Source organism: Geotrypetes seraphini, chromosome 1 (genome assembly GCF_902459505.1).
Source record: "Geotrypetes seraphini chromosome 1, aGeoSer1.1, whole genome shotgun sequence".
In the NCBI taxonomy this organism is placed as follows: Eukaryota; Metazoa; Chordata; class Amphibia; order Gymnophiona; family Dermophiidae; genus Geotrypetes; species Geotrypetes seraphini.
Genome location: NC_047084.1, coordinates 349,985,870 through 350,003,911, shown reverse-complemented (window position 1 = coordinate 350,003,911; position 18,042 = coordinate 349,985,870).

Genomic DNA, 18,042 nt, shown 5'->3' with positions numbered 1-18,042 from the left:
CAGTTGCTCGCTCAGGTAGCGCTCATCTAGCGTCCCCATTTGGCACGCCCACGTCCAGAGCTGGAGACGGGACTATGCTTTCTATAGACGTCAGTCCGTCAACTACGTCTTAGGGACGTCTATGTGTCGTTTATTTCCCAATTAACATTAATTAAGACCTTTAGTTCCGTAATTATTCACTTACATCGGACGCCTAAAGCACGCCTAAAATAAACGCAGTAATAGAGAATTTACCCCTTAGTGTCCTTTCCATTTTATATATATGGCATACAGAGTTCCACCCAAAACAATAATTAAGTCTATTCCAATTCTTCCAATTGTAAGTGATCTGTTGAATTCTATGAGCATTGGAGCTTTCACTGCCTGGCCTGTGATAAAAAAAAACCCTAATGCGGCTTTGTAAAAGGGGGGATAAATTTGCAAAATCCATAGGGTTCAACTGTGGATATAGGCTAGTATTTTTTAATGGTAACTGCATGCATAATTGCCGATGTAGAATTTGTGCTTAGTGCGTAGCATCCAATCAATATAAACATCCAGGCATCATGATTTTGGCATTTGCCGGGTCTTGCTGCCTCTGAGTATGCAGAACTGATGTTTCAGCCATCGTGCTGTGACTTTCTTCAGGGTGGGTGGTCGGCAGTTTGTCTTTTAAACCTGATTGGCTGGGCTTGAGGTGATTGAGGCAGGGAAGCCCGTTGGTCATTAATTTGTGACCAACGGATTCTCTTTCTATGTTCCCTCTAAGCCAGTGGTACTTGGAGGGTCTCAGAAAAAATAGTTACTGTCTTATTAAAGAAATGACAATTTTGCATGAGGTAAAACTCTTTATAGTTTATAAATCTTTCCTTTTGGCTCAGTCTTAATAATAATATTGTAATTTATAGCTAAAGAGACATATGATCAAGAAACTGTTTTATTTTACTTTTGTGATTATGATAAACATACCGAGGGCCTCAAAATAGTACCTGGCGGGCTGCTGCGAGTTTGAGGCCATTGCTCTAAGCTGAACAAGTTTCAAGTTTTATAAAAAATTTGATAAAATGCTTATTAAAATTTTCTAAGCGATTACATAATAAAAATTGGAACATGTAAAGACAGACATCAACTATAACTTACTTGAGTCTCAGTGAAAGTAAGGGTAGAAATTTATACAGAAAAGAACACAAAGGGCTAATAACAATAGGGTAAAGGCTTTAAAAAGCTGCTAAATTAAGGCTTTAGTCTTAAGTTGCAGTATTGTATTATTTAGACTTGTGCAATCACTCATAAATTCTAGTAGTGTTGCTCACAGATTTTACATGGTCATTCACAAAAATACTTGCAAATCTGGAAAATTGTTGGTTTTTAGAACTTGTCGCCAATCCTGAGAGGGAACATTGCTCTTCTGCCAAAATTCAAATTCATGACCAATGGGCTTCCCTGCCTCATTCACCTCAAGTGCAGCCAAATTAGGTTTGAGGATTCACTATACATAAAGACAAACTGTAGATCTCCCAGCACAACCTGAAGAAAGCCACAGCATGATGGCTGAAACATCGGTTCTACCTTTCCAGATGCAGCAAGACCCGGACAACTGCAACAATCATGGTTTCAGCGCAGAAGCCTATGAGAACATCCAAGCATCATGCCAGTTGTCTGAGAACCGAGAATGGCCATTACACTGATGAGCAATACAGCTACCACCTTTTATTTTTATTTATTCAATTTTCTATACCGTTCTCCCAGGGGAGCTAAAAACGGCTTACATGAATTTATTCAGGTACTTGAGCATTTTTCCCTGTCTGTCCTGGCGGGCTCTCAACCCCAAAGATGTTTCATTCACATCTTTGGGGTTGGGAGGGGGGTCAGAAATCACTAGGGAAGTGTGGGTGTGAATCATGTTTATATTCCTCCAGTGGACATTTGGTCAGTTTGGGCACCTTTTTGGCACTTATTCGTTATTAAAACAGGTCTAGCCTTAGACTTCCAACTTATGCCCTGGATGTGTTCTTAAAAGTTTGATTGTGGCAGAAAAATACCCGTCATAAACCCGACCTAGTCAATAGGGCAATGGTGGGATTAAGTGACTTGCCCAGAGTCACAAGGAGCAGCATGGGCTTGAAGCCACAACCTCAGGGTGCTAAGGATTTAACCACTGGCATTCTGGTAGACTTCTTTGGGATTCTGGTGGCATTCTTTGGGATCAGTATTGAGACTAGCAATGCTCAACCTGGTAGCTACTTCTCTGGTAAATATTGCATGTCGACTCCTAATTTTTGGTGTGACTTAGGTCAGAGTTGCATTGTTTTGTTGATAGGTCTAAAGCAGTAGTCTCAAACTCAAACCCTTTGCAGGGCCATATTTTGGATTTGTAGGTACTTGGAGGGCCATAGTAAAAATAGTTAATGTCTTATTAAAGAAATGACAACTTTGCATGGGGTAAGTACCTACAAATCCAAAATGTGGATTATCTGAAATCTGATAATTTCAGCTATACACAGCTGAAAGCTGAAAGATGTGCAACATGCAGAAAGTGAAAAAATCAAACTTTCAACTGCAAGAGACAAGATTGTGGACCAACTATTTTGAGGCTCTCGGTATTAACTTTAGTTAGATTGTGAGCCTTCGGGACAGTAAGGGAATTTTTCAAGTACCTTTCTTATTTCTAATCTTAATGTATATTTTCTGTAAACCGCTTAGAACCTAACGGATGTAGCGGTATATAAGAAATAAATTACATTACATTACATATTATAAAGAATGATTCTTTATGGAAAACTTGTGCCTTAAGTGTCCGATGGTCGCATCCGCAACCGCCTTCAGATCTTACCTCCTCCAGACCGGACACACGCACAAGCTGCACTGCCTCCAGTGGTTACTTTACATTCTGGAACATTGCCCATTTCACTGCTGTAACCTCACGCAAGCACTTTCCTGCATCTGTACGTGATTGTGAGGTGGAGTGGAGATGACAGTTGCGTACAGATGCAGGATAGCGCTTGCGTGAGGTTACAGCAGTGAGGCGGGTAACATTCCAGAAAGCGACCGCCAGACACGACCACCAGATACGACCGCCGGACACTTAGGCCCTGATTCTGCAAAGTGCGTCCTGATTTTAGGCAGCTGTAAGCATTCTACAGCTGTCTAATCAGCCAATTGGTATGCACGTTTTTTAAAAAATGCTGCCCCGGCAGGCCGCCTCCGGAGATCCCTTGCCGATAAGTGTAGCGGCCGCATCTACTCTAACCCGATTCTGTAACTGGTGTTTGTAACATGGACGCTTGTTACAGAATTGGGGTTAGTGTAGGCCCGATTCTCTATAGGACGCCTCTCCTGGGCATCCTATACAGAATCCGTGCCTTAAGGCACAAGTTTTCCATAAAGAATCATTCTTTATAATACTAAAGTTCTCAAAATAGTACCTGGTGGGCCGCGAGTTTGAGACCACTGGTCTAAAGGGAGTTACCAGATGGAGAATAATTTTTGATCCTCAACCAATTTCTTGCTTGGTATTGTTGATTTCAGTCCACTGTTCTCTTTTCTAGTTGTTTTTCAGGCTTAGCCAGACTTGTGTTGTGAACAGATGCTGTCTAGTTTGCTGTTTTTTCAAGAAGTGAACTTCAGCAGCATTTTTAAGATAAGTAACAACTTTTTCTAAAAATGTTTTTGTATGGCAGTTTTTGTGAATAACCTTTGTATTAGAAAACCAGAATTGATGATGAAATAACGCTGAGTTTTTAAGCTTTCTTTAGCTAGATAAATTAATTGAACGTATGAAGTTTGTTTATTGTGTAGGTGAATTTATATTTTAAATATTTCATACAGGTGACGTGGAGGGTCATTTTCAATATGACGTCTAAACATGCCCGTTTTCAAAACTGCAAAATGTCTTATCAAAAAGAAAAACACACAAAACAAGCCACTGAGATAGAAGAGGGGCCATCATTTTTAGTAGACTGGCCACACAGGCATCCCAGCAGAGCAGTGGAACACCTTAGGAGGCACTGCAGTGAATTTCACATAAAAAGGCCCAGGTACACATCTCACTATAATCCCCTTATAATGCATAGTGAGCCCTCTAAAACCCACCAAAACTTACTGGACCCAACTGTACACCACCTTAATAGCCCTTATGCCTGTAGGTGTCACCTATATGTAGGTACAGTGAGATCTGGATGGATTTTGGAAGGCTCAGAGATTCCACTATAAATGTACTAGTTGGAGTGGGATATGGGCCTAAGTTCCCATCTTTATGGTTGACTACACCACTCACTAGGCTACTCCAGGATCCTGCTTGCTTCTCTACTATGATTGGCCATAACATCTGAAGCTATCAAACAAGCAAGTATGTAATGTTTCATTCACATCTTTTGGGTTGGGAGGGGGTCAGAGATTTGTAGGGGAGTGTGGGTGTGAATCATAGTTGTATTCCTCCAGTGGACATGTGGTCAGTTTGGGCACCTTTTTAGCACTTATTCGTTATTAAAACAGGTCTAGCCTCAGACTTTCAACTTATGCCCTGGATGTGTTCTTAAAAGTTTGATTGTGGCAGAAAAATTCCCAAGTCATAAACCCAACCTAGTCCCACCCACACTCTACCTCTAACATACCCCCTTGAGATTTAGATAAACTACTGATCAACAGATTTCTGGATTTACCTGGATGTGTCCTCTTTTAGAGGGCATGTCCGGATGGCTTTCCAAAACCTGGCACTTTGTCCAGGTTTTGAAAATTAGATCGCATCAGGAGGGACTTCTGCACATGCATAGATGCAATGCAGTGACATCACACACATGCATGTGAGTGCACATGATGTCATCACATGTGTGAATGCCCTCTCGACTGATGAGAACAGGCTGAGAGGGGTGGAGCTAGGGACGAGGCTGGAGTGTGGTGTGAGCGTAATGGGGCAGGGATGGGTGGCAGATCTATGTGTCTGGATTTTACAGAAGTAAAATCTGGTAACACTCACGGAGCAGGGGTGGGGGGTGAGATGTCACCGCCCACCCTCGCTATGCAATTGCATGGTAGAAATCTCTACTGCAGCTTTGTGAAACCCAGCATATGTTTTTTTATTAGTTATCATTTGCCCCCAAAATATTGAAAACCACAATTCCTGCAATAAAGTCTTCTTCCCTGGTTTCTCAGAATTTATCAATGACAAAATGTATTAGAATAAATATTCTCTGTAACTTCCCTATTCATAGTAAGTCCCTTTCTACAAAGCTGACTTTGCCGCAAGAGGGATTATGTGAAAATTCCAATTCATGATTACTGAATTCTTTTTGGGAGCCTGAGATTAATTTACTGTGCAGCAGGCCTTTCAGACCTATTAAGATAGTTATGTGATGTATGCAAGAAGGAGGGGTTAAAAGAAACATAGAAACATAAAAAAATGATGGCCCATCCAGTCTGACCATCCACAGCATCCACTATCTCCTCTTCTCCTTATGAGATCTCAAGTGCTTGTCCCACACTTTCTTGAACCCAGACACAGTCTCTGTCTCCACCACCTCTATTGGGAAACTATTCCATGCATCTACTACCCTTTCTGAGCCTATCAACTCTTAGCGTCATCCTATGCCCTCTCATTTTGGAGCTTCCTTTCAAATGAAAGAGCCTCGCCTCATGTGCATTTATGCTATTTAGGTATTTAAATGTCTCTCTCATATCTCTTCTCTCCTGCCTTTCCTCCAAAGTAACTCAAAATGTATGACAAGGTCACCCAACGATCACTTCCATGCTTACATACCGCATAACTAACGTGACCATATGTCCCGTTTTGAACAGGACCGTCCGTTTTTAATTACATTTTCCCATTGTCCCGAAGCACATCCGAAATGTCCCATTTTTGGAGCCCAGGATTTCTTCCTGCTTCTCCCTGCTTCCTCGATGCAGCAACAGGCCAGGCACTGCAGCAACTGCACTGCCAAAGCACCGGGCCTACAAGCTTTCCCCCACTCCCCCCGGAACTTCCTCTCCGACATCTGAATTGATTTCGGGGGACGGTGTGGGGGGGGCACGTTTAAAGGCCCAGCGCTTGTGCAGTGCAGTCGCTGCACGTGCCTTAGTGTTGCTGCGTCAGGGAAGCAGGGTGCGTCGGGGGGAGGTGGGGAACAAGGGAAGCAGGGTGCGTCAGGAAAGCAGGGTGGCTTGTCTTGGCTTATTGGGGGGGCAGGGGAAGCAAGGTGAGTCGGGGAAGCAGGGAGGCTTGGGGGGTTGGGGAAGCAGGGTGGCTTGGGGGGCAGGTAGAGAGAAAGACAGAAAGAAAGAAATGAAAGAGAGGATGCACAGTCAGAAGAAAGTGAAAACAGAGACTCATGAAATCACCAGACAACAAAAGTAGGAAAAATGATTTTATTTTAAATAGAGTGATCAAAATGTGTCAGTTGTGAGCATTTCTATCTGCTGTCTATATTTTGCACTGTATTTAATGGGATCTGGGGTGGGGGGGGGAAGGGGGTAGGAGGAGGATCTGGGGGTCCTGTCCCATTTTGAGGAAAAAAATAAATGGTCACGTTATGCATAACCCAAAGTGCTTAGAACGATATGGTAGAGTAACCACAACTGGGGACACACCCCTAAATGTGGCACCCTTGCTCAATCACAGCACTTGAAGGTGATTAGTTATAAACTGTCATATAGTATATGTAAACGTTTATGTGTTTTATTTTCTTGTTCTATGTTCTCCAGTTACTATACCTATGTTTGCACTGTTGGCATAATGAACAATTACTTTTGTTTGTACTTGTGAGCTCTGACGAGACGGCTTCCTCAGAGAACCCACTCCTCCCTTAAATGCTGGAACAACCAAGCAGTCAACTCTTTTCCTGTAAAAAAACAAAATTACATTAGAGCAATGTATAATACTTGCTCAAAAACTAACTGCCGACAGCTTATAACCAATCATCTTTAAATGTTAGGATTGACCGAGGTTGCCGCATTTAGGGGCATGTCCCCGGTTGCAGTTACTCTACCATACAGTTCTGAGAACTTTGGGTTATGCGGTATATAAGCATGGAAGTGATCGTTGGGTGACCTTGGCATACTTTTTGAGTTATTCAGGACTTTGGATTCACCTCAAATAAAATATTTGTTGCCGTACCTTAAGAAGGATATGGCGATAGTCGAGAGGGTTCAGAGGAGAGCGACACGTCTGATAAAAGGTATGGAAAACCTGTCATATGCTGAGAGATTGGAGAAGCTGGGTCTATTTTCCCTGGAGAAGAGAAGACTTAGAGGGGATATGATAGAGACTTATAAGATCATGAAGGGCATAGAGAGAGTAGAGAGGGACAGATTCTTCAAACTTTCTAATAACAAAAGAACAAGAGGGCATTCGGAAAAGCTGAAAGGAGACAGATTCAAAACAAATACTAGGAAGTTCTTTTTTACCCAACGTGTGGTGGACACCTGGAATGCGCTTCCAGAGGACGTAATTGGGCAGAGTACAGTACTGGGGTTCAAGAAAGGATTAGACAAATTCCTACTGGAAAAGGGGATAGAGGGGTATAGATAGAAGATTACTGCGCAGGTCCTGGACCTGTTGGGCCACCGCGTGAGCGGACTGCTGGGCACGATGGACCTCGGGTCTGACCCAGCAGAGGCATTTCTTATGTTCTTATGGTCTTTTGTTTGGGTTTATTTCAAAGTATATATTATGAGATTTTTATGTCTGTGTCCATACGTTTTATGTTAAAGACCACTGACCATTTTAGTAGAATTCCTCTGGACCGACTCCATCCTGTTTATATCTTTTTGAAGGTGTGGTCTCAAGCACTACACACAATATTCTAAATGAGGACTCATCAGAGTCTTGTACAGGGGCATCAATACCTCATTTTTCCTACTGGACATTCTTCTTCCTATGTACTCTAACATCCTTCTAGCTTTTGCAGTCGCCTTTTCAACCTTTTTGGCCTCCTTAAGATCATTACATACTATCACACCCAAATCCCACTCCTCTTTTGTGCACAAAAGTTCTTCATCTGTTAAACTGTACCATTCTCTTGGGGTTTTATAGCCCAAATGCATGATTTTGCATTTCTTAGCATTAAATCTCAGCTGCCATATTTCAGACCATTCTTCAAACTTCTCTAGGTTCTTCCTCATGTTATTATGGTATCATCCGCAAAGAGGCAAATGTTACCTGACAGCCCTTCGGGAATATTGCTTATAAAAATGTTAAAAAGAACAGGCCCAAGAACTGAACCTTGAGGCACACCACTGGTAACATCCCTTTCCTCAGAGTGATCTCCATTGACCACCATTCTCTGTCACCTTCTACTCAACCAGTTCCTGACCCAGTCTGTCACTCTAGGGCCCATCCTGAGGGCACTTGGTTTATTTATTAGACGTCAGCATTCACTGTAACTTTTTGAGGGGCATTTTTTGCCATGCAGCAAATCAGAACCAAAATGTGTGATCTATCAGTCTATCGATTGCGTAGTGATTCATGTTTTATTTTTATGGTCATCTCCAATGATTTGGCAATAGTGATTTACAAATAATAGATCACTAAGAATTACAGTTCTGCCTTCTACTCCTCTTAAGTGTTTCACATTACAATAGACAGGTCAATATTCAGAAGCACTTAGGCAGTTGGCAGTGGTGCCAACTGCTTGTGCTTTTAAAAATGTATTATAGCACTCATGCAAATAAGTGGCTGTTTAAATCACAAAAGTCTATTGCAAAAAAATGGTGTTTGTAGCTATTTTTTTCTTCATTTTTTTTAAAATAAATTTTTGTTTCAGGGCAATTTTTTGAATTAAGAGGTGCCTGTGACTGCTGTCTCCCTCCCCCCTAAAAAAATCTTCAGCTCATGACAAAAGACCCATATCTTCCAAAACAGCCTGTAACCACCACAAATATGGAGGGAGGAGTTTAATCCTGCAAGGTAAGAGCAATTTCTGCAGCTTATGTAGGGCTAGATTCAGCCCTGCATACACATAGGGCATATGCAACTTACACATAGGGCACATGCGTACACATAGGGCAATGCAGCTTACACATAGGGCACATGCGTACACATAGGGCGATGCAGCTTACACATAGGGCACATGCGTACACATAGGGCAATGCAGCTTACACACAGGGCACATGCGTACACATAGGGCAGTGCAGCTTACACATTTATTTAATTTATTCAATTATTTAGCCCGTCCTCCCAAAGGAGCCCAGAACGGGTTACAAAGTACATCCACAATATAAACGAGACAGGACAGCGATGACATAATTTACAATATAGACATGACAATAAAACATATACACTAAGCAGCATCTGGTGAGAGTAGGTGGTGTAGGTGCGTTGACTCGGAAAGGCATTTCTGGCACCGGGTTTGTGAAGAGAAAGGTTTTCATGGCCTTCCTGACGCTCCATAGGGCACATGCGTACTCATAGGACAGTGCAGCTTACACCTAGGGCTGGATTCAGTAAATGGTACCTGAAGCTAAGCGTCGGAAAGATCCATGCTAATATAATATTCAGCAAAGGGTACTCAGCCAGTGGCGTAGTAAAGGGGATGTGGCGGGGGTGGGGGTGGGGGGTGGGAGGAGGACAGTTTGCCCCAGGCGCGGTCTTCCTAAAGGCTCAGCACCCCTCCTCCTCTCCTTGCTGCATGCATGCACCCCTTGTCTTCCCTTGTACCATTTATACTTCCCCGGCTCAAAGCTGCTGCCTGTATTGGCATTGGCACTCTCTCTGACATCACTTCTGGGACCTGCGCCTAGGACATGATGTCAAAGGGCGAGCTGACACCGACGTGGGCATGTTGCTCATGCCGGTGAAGTTAAAAAGGTATGGGAAAAGGGAAGGAGGTGCGCACGGCGGGGGGGGGGGGGGGGTGAGGGGCACCACCATCCCGGGCGTTGCTCCCTCTTACTACTCAGTACTCAGCACAGAGCACCTTTTGCTGAATAACAGCTTAGCATGGGTTTCATGCCTAACGTTGGGTGCCAGAATTTTGGCCCTGATTCTATAAAAAGCACTGAACTTCTAGGTGTCGAGGAACGCAATTGTCAATCATCTGCTAGGTGCCTAAGTGGTCATAAATGGCAGTAAGTGTTGAAACTTTAGGCACACTCCCATTTATGCTAGAGTTTTCGTGGCCTAAGTATAACTACACCCAAAATCCGTTCAGAATCCGTCCCTAACCACTCCTACTTTCTGGTAGGTTCCTTGGAGTGACAATCAGTGACAATCTTCCCTAGTAGCACGGTGAGTGCCTCCCGACCTAGGGGACCATCTTTTACTACATCAAGGTTTACAAAGATTAGGAGACACTCGATGAAGTTACAGAGTAATACTTTTAAAACCAAAAGGAGGAAACAATTTTTCATTCAGAGAATAGTTAAGCTCTGGAACACGTTGCCAGAGGATGTGGTAAGAGTGGTTAATGTAGCTAGTTTAAAAAAAGGTTTAGACAAGTTCCTGGAGGAAAAATCCTTAGTCTGCTGTTGAGACAGATATGGGACAGTAGCATGGAATGCTGCTACTATTTGGCTTTTTGTCAGGTACTTGTGACTTGGATTGGCCTCCACGAAGACGGGATACTGGGCTAGATGGACCATTGGTCTGACTCAGTAAGGCTATTCTTAAGTTCTTATCTTTCAGCGTTGTATGCCGATTCTTTATGTTTCATCACCATCATCAAGTTTTCTTGTCAGAATACAGAAGTAGATTGCCAGGCCTTATGCGCAGTATACATTTTGATGTTGTCGCCGTTGTTGCATCAAACACAATCCTTCACCTCTAACATTGCCCATCTGCTGCTGCCCAAATTCATGGTACACCGATAGTTTGGCATCTCCACTGAAACCTATCCACCTTGGGAGACCCTGCTGGTAGTGTAATTACTGACAGCATAGGTTTCAGCTTCTCAGAGGCACACAAGCCCCAGTGGCACGACAAGCCCTGCATCATGACTGGAGGGGCTGACTTTGGAGCTTCCTTATAGTTGGGATGGGAGTCACAATCTTTGAGATGGAAAGTGATTTGGGGTGGGGATGAAGGATACTTCTTTGAAACTGAGTCCTAGGAGGGAGAAAGGGGGTTTGGCAAACAGAGAGATTCCCTCTAGTCAGTCTTCAGCTTGCCTAGTAAGAAATCTGGGCACCAGCACTGAATATCAATAGTGACTCGATAATTCCAGGCCTGATCTGGCACTAACCGGATAGCGCCACAGTGACCTGCCCACTTATTCATCAGAAGTATCTGGATAAGTGCTGCTGAAAGTCTGAGGTGATCCAATGAGTGGCCCTTATCTAGGTAGGAGTGGAGGAGTGGCCTAGTGGTTAGGACTACAGCCTCAGCACTGCTCCTTGTGACCCTGGGTATTACATTACATTACATTAGTGACTTCTATTCCGCTCATACCTTGCAGTTCTAGGCAGATTACAAAAGAAGTTAACTGGACATTTCCAGGAAAATTACAGTTTAGGAATTAGGATTACAAAGAAGTTAACTGGACATTTCCAGGAGATTTGCAATTTAGGGAGCTGTATACATGGTTGATACTTTGGAGGGTATGTCACTTAACACTTCATTGCTCCAGGTACATTAGTCATTGTGAGTCTACTGGGACAGATAGGGAGAAATACTTGAGACCTGAATGAAAACTGTAAGCAGTATATAAACAAAATAATAGAAGCTTCTTCTACCCAAGTATTTGATATTTGCTACCCTACTACATTGGAAAAGCTTACAACATTCTATTATAAGAGAAAAATATTATATTAAGAAAGAGAAATAATCATAGGAAACAGAACTACAACTCTTTGATAGGAAAGGAAAAAGAGAGAACATGTTACGTGCCATGCGTCACAGACTGCACCAGGCTCAGAGAGTTATGTCCTAGAAGACTACAGCTATCCCAAAGCATCAGCAAATAGATAAGTTTTTGGTCCCCTTTGTAAACCTGTCCAGCGGTGTCTCTCTAGTCTAAAGTTCAGTAGGAGGGCTTTCCAGAAGCTGGGGCTTAAACAGAAAAGATGGAATTGTGAGTAGAGACATCTCGGATTGCCGAAAAGTGGGAACAGCTAAGCAGTTCTGTTGAGAGAATCTAAAGTCCTGCGCAGGGCAGTGTGGAATCAAATAACGGGCTAGAAAAAGAGGTAAATTGGATTGATGGATCGTGAATATAAGCAATAGAATTTTGTAAGTGATCCTATGGATGACGAGAAGAAGCTTGAGTGTAGCTTTAAGGAGAGGAATCACGCTATCATATGTCCTGGATCCTGTTATGAACTTGATGCCACTGAGTATCAACCCCTTAAATTTTTTTTTTTTTTTAATTTATCTTTATTCATTTTAAAGCCAAAAATAAGTGCAACATATATATACAGTCATTTTACACTATAACAGCACTTAAATTCAATCAAAATTATATTCTATGACATACACATATATCACCCCCGTCTACGTATCCAAAAATTGCACTCAAATAAAAAAAAATATCTTACCCACCCACCATGGACATGTATTATCAAAGGGCAAGATCAACAATCACTCCTTACAGAATTTGTCAATGGCTCCCAAATATCCATAAACTTCTTGTAATGTCCCAGTTGTACGGCCATTATACGTTCCATTTTAAAAGTGTGACAGAGATTCCCACCAAAAAGTATAATTTAACCGATCCCAGTTTTTCCAGTTCCTCAAAATAATTTGTATGGCAACCCCTGTCATTATAAAGAGAAGTTTGTTATTCCGATCAACCTCTTAATATTAAAAAAATTGGCACCAAGAAGGACATATTGCCATTTTTTAAAAGAAGGGCTTAGTAGATTAGTGCTACTTTTCGGCAATGACTGCTTAGGTGTTGCCAAAGATTCAACTGAAAATCCAAAATTTGAGTCAAAGTTAAGCCATCCATTAAATGCAATTGGTTCTCTTACTCACTCCTGAGCATCTTAAACTCTATCTGAAAATGATTTTCTCTATTGTGTAAATTGCTATTTGTTCTCTTAAAATCATTGGGGGGGGGGGGAGGGGTCAGTATTTAGCTGTTAGTAGTGATTCTTTTTTTTTTTTTTTGCTCACCGCTAATGGTGTTATTCTCAGATGTTCAAAGTTGGGATATCAGCTTTGAATATTCAATTATTTTTAAGCTGGCTAACACATTATTTCTTAATACTACTACTATTATTACTTCTAAAGCACTACCAGATATATGAAGCACTGTACAGAGTCACGACGGAGACAGTCCCTGCTCGAACGAGCTTACAATCTAAACAGGCAAGACAGACAAACAGGATGGGGGATACAGTTAGGGGCAAGGGTTAATCTGCTTGCTAGGGGGGTGAGTAGTGGGCACTGGGCAGTGGGGAGTAGAGTTATGGGTTAAAGTCTATATCATAAAAGTGGGTTAAATCGATATTCATTACTTAAACAGCCATGGGTTACTGCCTAAAGACAGGACAGACAGCGGTCCCATTCATGCTCTAACCCTGGCTGGTGCTTCACCTCTAGAACACCACCAAGAGAGCCGGTTTTGTGTTTGGTGTTAACCATGATATTCAGTGGCACTTAGCCAGTTACATGCCATTGAACAGCAGTGGCTAGCCTTGACCAAGCAATTTAACTGGCCAATGGCAGGCTAAATCATTTTGAATATCGGGCAGATTGAGAATCCTTCTTTTTTGTCTTGTAGCTGAGCACATATCTTTCATCTCTGTGGTCGATCTGCACTCAGCATGATGATGTAAGGTCAAGCCCAGTAAGTCTATTTATGTGATTTGCAACTTGCCGCACTCCTGCTGCTTTTAAAGAATGCTTTGGAGTTAAGCTATCTTTTTGCAATATGCTAAAATTATATACACTTACTGCTCTTTTCAGCAACTGTTAATATGCATGAGGAAGTCATGTCTTATTAATCAAATGCCCAGACAAGCTGTGAAATTAGATTTGGAGAAATCCAGCCAGCTATAGACCAAAAGATCAAATTACTACATTAACATTATTAGAATAACGCACATTATTGACCAAGCAAAAAAAGTTTAGTTAGCAGTAATAGATGCCAATCTATGAGGATGATAATGCAACTTTAGAGCGCAAAACATTGAATGCAAGGCACATTAAAAATAATGAGCAGCGTTACAGGCATATGCACGCAAGCACAACAACTCCTTATGATGGAAAAGGAATAGCAACAAGAAAAAAAAACCAATGTGGAGAAATGATGTTCCTGAGATGGACATTATTAATATTAAAACTTGGCAAACCACATAAAAACCTTTAGGACACAACCCACTGAAAAGCTTTGGACCCTGGACCCAACACGGTCTGTGTTTCGACAGAATGTCTTCTTCAGGGGTCCTTATGAAGTCCTATGGTAAAGATACATGAATAAAAATGACAGTTGGAAATAAACTGATCCGTAAATGCTCTGTGCATGACATGGGCTCAAAAAGTTGAGTGAAAAAGAATAGCACAACTTATACCAATGTTGGCAGGCTATATCTTAAAGGTGGTGAATTCTGTTGCTGAGTGGGAGACCTCTTCCTACAGACCTCCTGCCAGTAGAGGGTGCTATTTCACTATCACATTTTCAATAGTGAATGACAGGCAAACTCTGAAGGACTCCTAGGAACCTGCCTATCCCTAGCGAATGAAAGCACAGTCGGTGCAGTTGAAGGACTCTTCCTCAGCTTACAGGGAACAGTAATGGTGAACTTTCCCTGATTGTATCAGAGTGCCGATGCAAAAAAATCAGGGCTCCTGGGGAATATTTAAAGATGCCAGACAGTATAAGAAAATAAGACCCCTCCTTTGTGTATGTAATCATTGCTGGTATAGTACAATTTTTTTTCTTATCTGAGCAACAAGTCCTAAACAATTTTTCAGATTTGCAAGTATTTTTGTATGTGATAATGTAAAATCTGTGAGTGATGCTCCTAGAGTGTATAAGCGATTGCTCATGTGCTCAACTTAGAGGGAACATAGGTGCTAAGTGCTGATGGCCCCCCCACCCATCCAGTGAAGAGATATACTGTATTAAAAATTAAAGCTACCATTGCCTTCCATGCCCTGCCCTGTTAATCCCCTTTACTCTGCCTGCACCCTGGACCTTCCCTGTCTATGATCATATCCCTAGAGGGCAGAGGCCAATCCATAGTCATTTATGCCCAGTGGTGTCATTTTTCAAAATGGTACAACCTGATTCCTAGCAGTAAATCAGAAGTCTGCTAGGCGGTTGACAAAGACTAGGAGGCTGTTGAACAAACTTGAAGGGCTGAAGTTAGGACCCAAAGTGGTGAACTGGGTCAGAAACTGGCTGTCGGACAGACGCCAGAGGGTGGTGGTTAATGGAAGTCGCTCGAAGGAAGGAAAGGTGACTAGTGGAGTCCCTCAGGGTTCGGTGCTGGGGCCAATCCTGTTCAATATGTATGTAAGTGACATTGCTGAAGGGTTAGAAGAAAAAGTGTGCCTTTTTGCAGATGATACCAAGATTTGTAACAGAGTAGACACCGAAGAGGGAGTGGAGAATATGAAAAAGGATCTGCAAAAGTTAGAGGAATGGTCTAATGCCTGGCAACTAAAATTCAATGCAAAGAAATGCAGAGTAATGCATTTGGGGATTAATAATAGGAAGGAACCGTATATGCTGGGAGGAGAGAAGCTGATATGCACGGACGGGGAGAGGAACCTTGGGGTGATAGTGTCCGAAGATCTAAAGGCGAAAAAACAGTGTGACAAGGCAGTGGCTGCTGCCAGAAGGATTCTGGGCTATATAAAGAGAGGCGTAGTCAGTAGAAGGAAGAAGGTGTTGATGCCCCTGTACAGGTCATTGGTGAGGCCCCACTTGGAGTATTGTGTTCAGTTTTGGAGACCGTATCTGGCGAAAGACGTAAGAAGACTTGAGGCGGTCCAGAGGAGGGTGACGAAAATGATAGGAGGCTTGCGCCAGAAGACATATGAGGAGAGACTGGAAGCCCTGAATATGTATACCCTAGAGGAAAGGAGAGACAGGGGAGATATGATTCAGACGTTCAAATACTTAAAGGGTATTAACGTAAAACAAAATCTTTTCCAGAGAAAGGAAAATGGTAAAACCAGAGGACATAATTTGAGGTTGAGGGGTGAAAGATTCAGGGGCAATGTTAGGAAATTCTATTTTACGGAGAGGGTGGTGGATGCCTGGAATGCGCTCCCGAGAGAGGTGGTGGAGAGTAAAACTGTGACTGAGTTCAAAGAAGCGTGGGATGAACACAGAAGATTTAGAATCAGAAAATAATATTAAATATTGAACTAAGGCCAGTTACTGGGCAGACTTGCACGGTCTGTGTCTGTGTATGGCCGTTTGGTGGAGGATGGGCAGGGGAGGGCTTCAATGGCTGGGGAGGGTGTAGATGGGCTGGAGTAAGTCTTAACAGAGATTTCGGCAGTTGGAACCCAAGCATAGTACCGGATAAAGCTTTGGATTCTTGCTCAGAAATAGCTAAGAAAAAAAAAAAATTTTAAATTGAATCAGGTTGGGCAGACTGGATGGACCATTCGGGTCTTTATCTGCCGTCATCTACTATGTTACTATGTTACTATAAGTTACAATGCTTTTGATGTCATGCCAATTGGAATGTCAGTTCACTGGGAGAAAGAGGTAAGAAAAAAAACACTTCTCAAGGGAAGGGGAGGTGGAAGGAAGGAGAGAGAGAGGCTGGAGACCATGGGGTAGGGAAGGAGAGAAGCTAAAGAGGTAGAGGGGGAGAGATGGAGAGGGATGCTGAAGAGGTAGAGAAAGGAAGGAGAGAGATGCTGAAGAGGTGTGGAGAGATAAGGAAGACAGGAAATTCTGGATCCCACTTGGGGGGAGGGGATTGAGAGGTAGAGGAGGAGAAAAATGTTGGACACTACAGGATGGGGTGGGGGTGTTGACTGTTGGGGAAGGAGAGAAATGTTAGACGCCACAGGATGGGGGGAGGTGAAAAGTAGGAAAAAAGAGAGATACTAGACATCATGGGGAGGACAATAGGATGGTAGGGAAGGTTAATGGAGATGCAGGGGTTGGAGGGGGAGCTGGGGGTAGTTATGGACAGGGACAGGCTTTACCCCCCCCCCCCCCATCCAAACAAAATAGATTCTTTTGCTCCTGACCTCATATTCTGCTAAAACTTAATCTTTTTTTCAAACTTTGCTTTGGTGTTTCATCTACCAACTTGCCACTTTTTCTGAAGGGCTATGTCTGCAACATCTCCAACTGATGCACTGACTTTGCCCTCTCTCTCTCTCTCTCTCTGCTGTCTTCCACTTGCAGCATGTTGATTTATCCTGCTGTTATTTGGTCCCTTAAGTCGCTTCTTCTACGCTTCTGGCCCTGATGGTATTCCCAATTGTACATTGCAAACTGAATTGGTAGAGCCAGCGATACTTTATTTTTTCTGCCTGTAAGCGCTTGGTAATCTCCTGGAGTTCTTTATTTTTTCATAGTTGAGACTGGAGCAGATTTCTACTAGACAGTTCCTCCATCTGATTCTGCTCAGCTTTCTCACTGCTTGCAACACTGTCTCCTTTACACTGTGCATATGGAACAGGGCAGTTACATCTTTGGGCTTGTCTTCCCATCAAGGTTCCAAGGTCCCGTGCACCCTTTCTAGCTGAAGGTTCTTGCTGGTCTGCTCAATATTCACAACTGCCAAAATCATTCTGCAGATTTGCTGCACCAGCTTTCCATAATCACTTTTCTCCTCTTCTTCTCTTGGAACCCCATGTAGTCTCAAGTTACCACACTTAGCTTGATTCTCCTTATCATTGATTTTGTCCCACTATTCACTTTGAGCATTTTGTGGGGGGGGGGGGGGGGGGAATTCTATAAACAGCAACTCCTAGCTGAAATCCGCAATCAACTTAATATTTTTAATTCATCTAATTGACATAGTAATTGATCACACCGTTAAAAACTAATTAAAATTTTTTTTAAAAAATGATTACGGTAATTAAAGTTGCACACAGAATTCCACAGGGCTCCTAGCAACACCGAAGTTTGAGGTGACTACTGGTACCTAATGACACCTCCTAAAAGGTAGGTGTGGTTAGTGGCAGAGAATAGGTATGATATGACAGGTGTC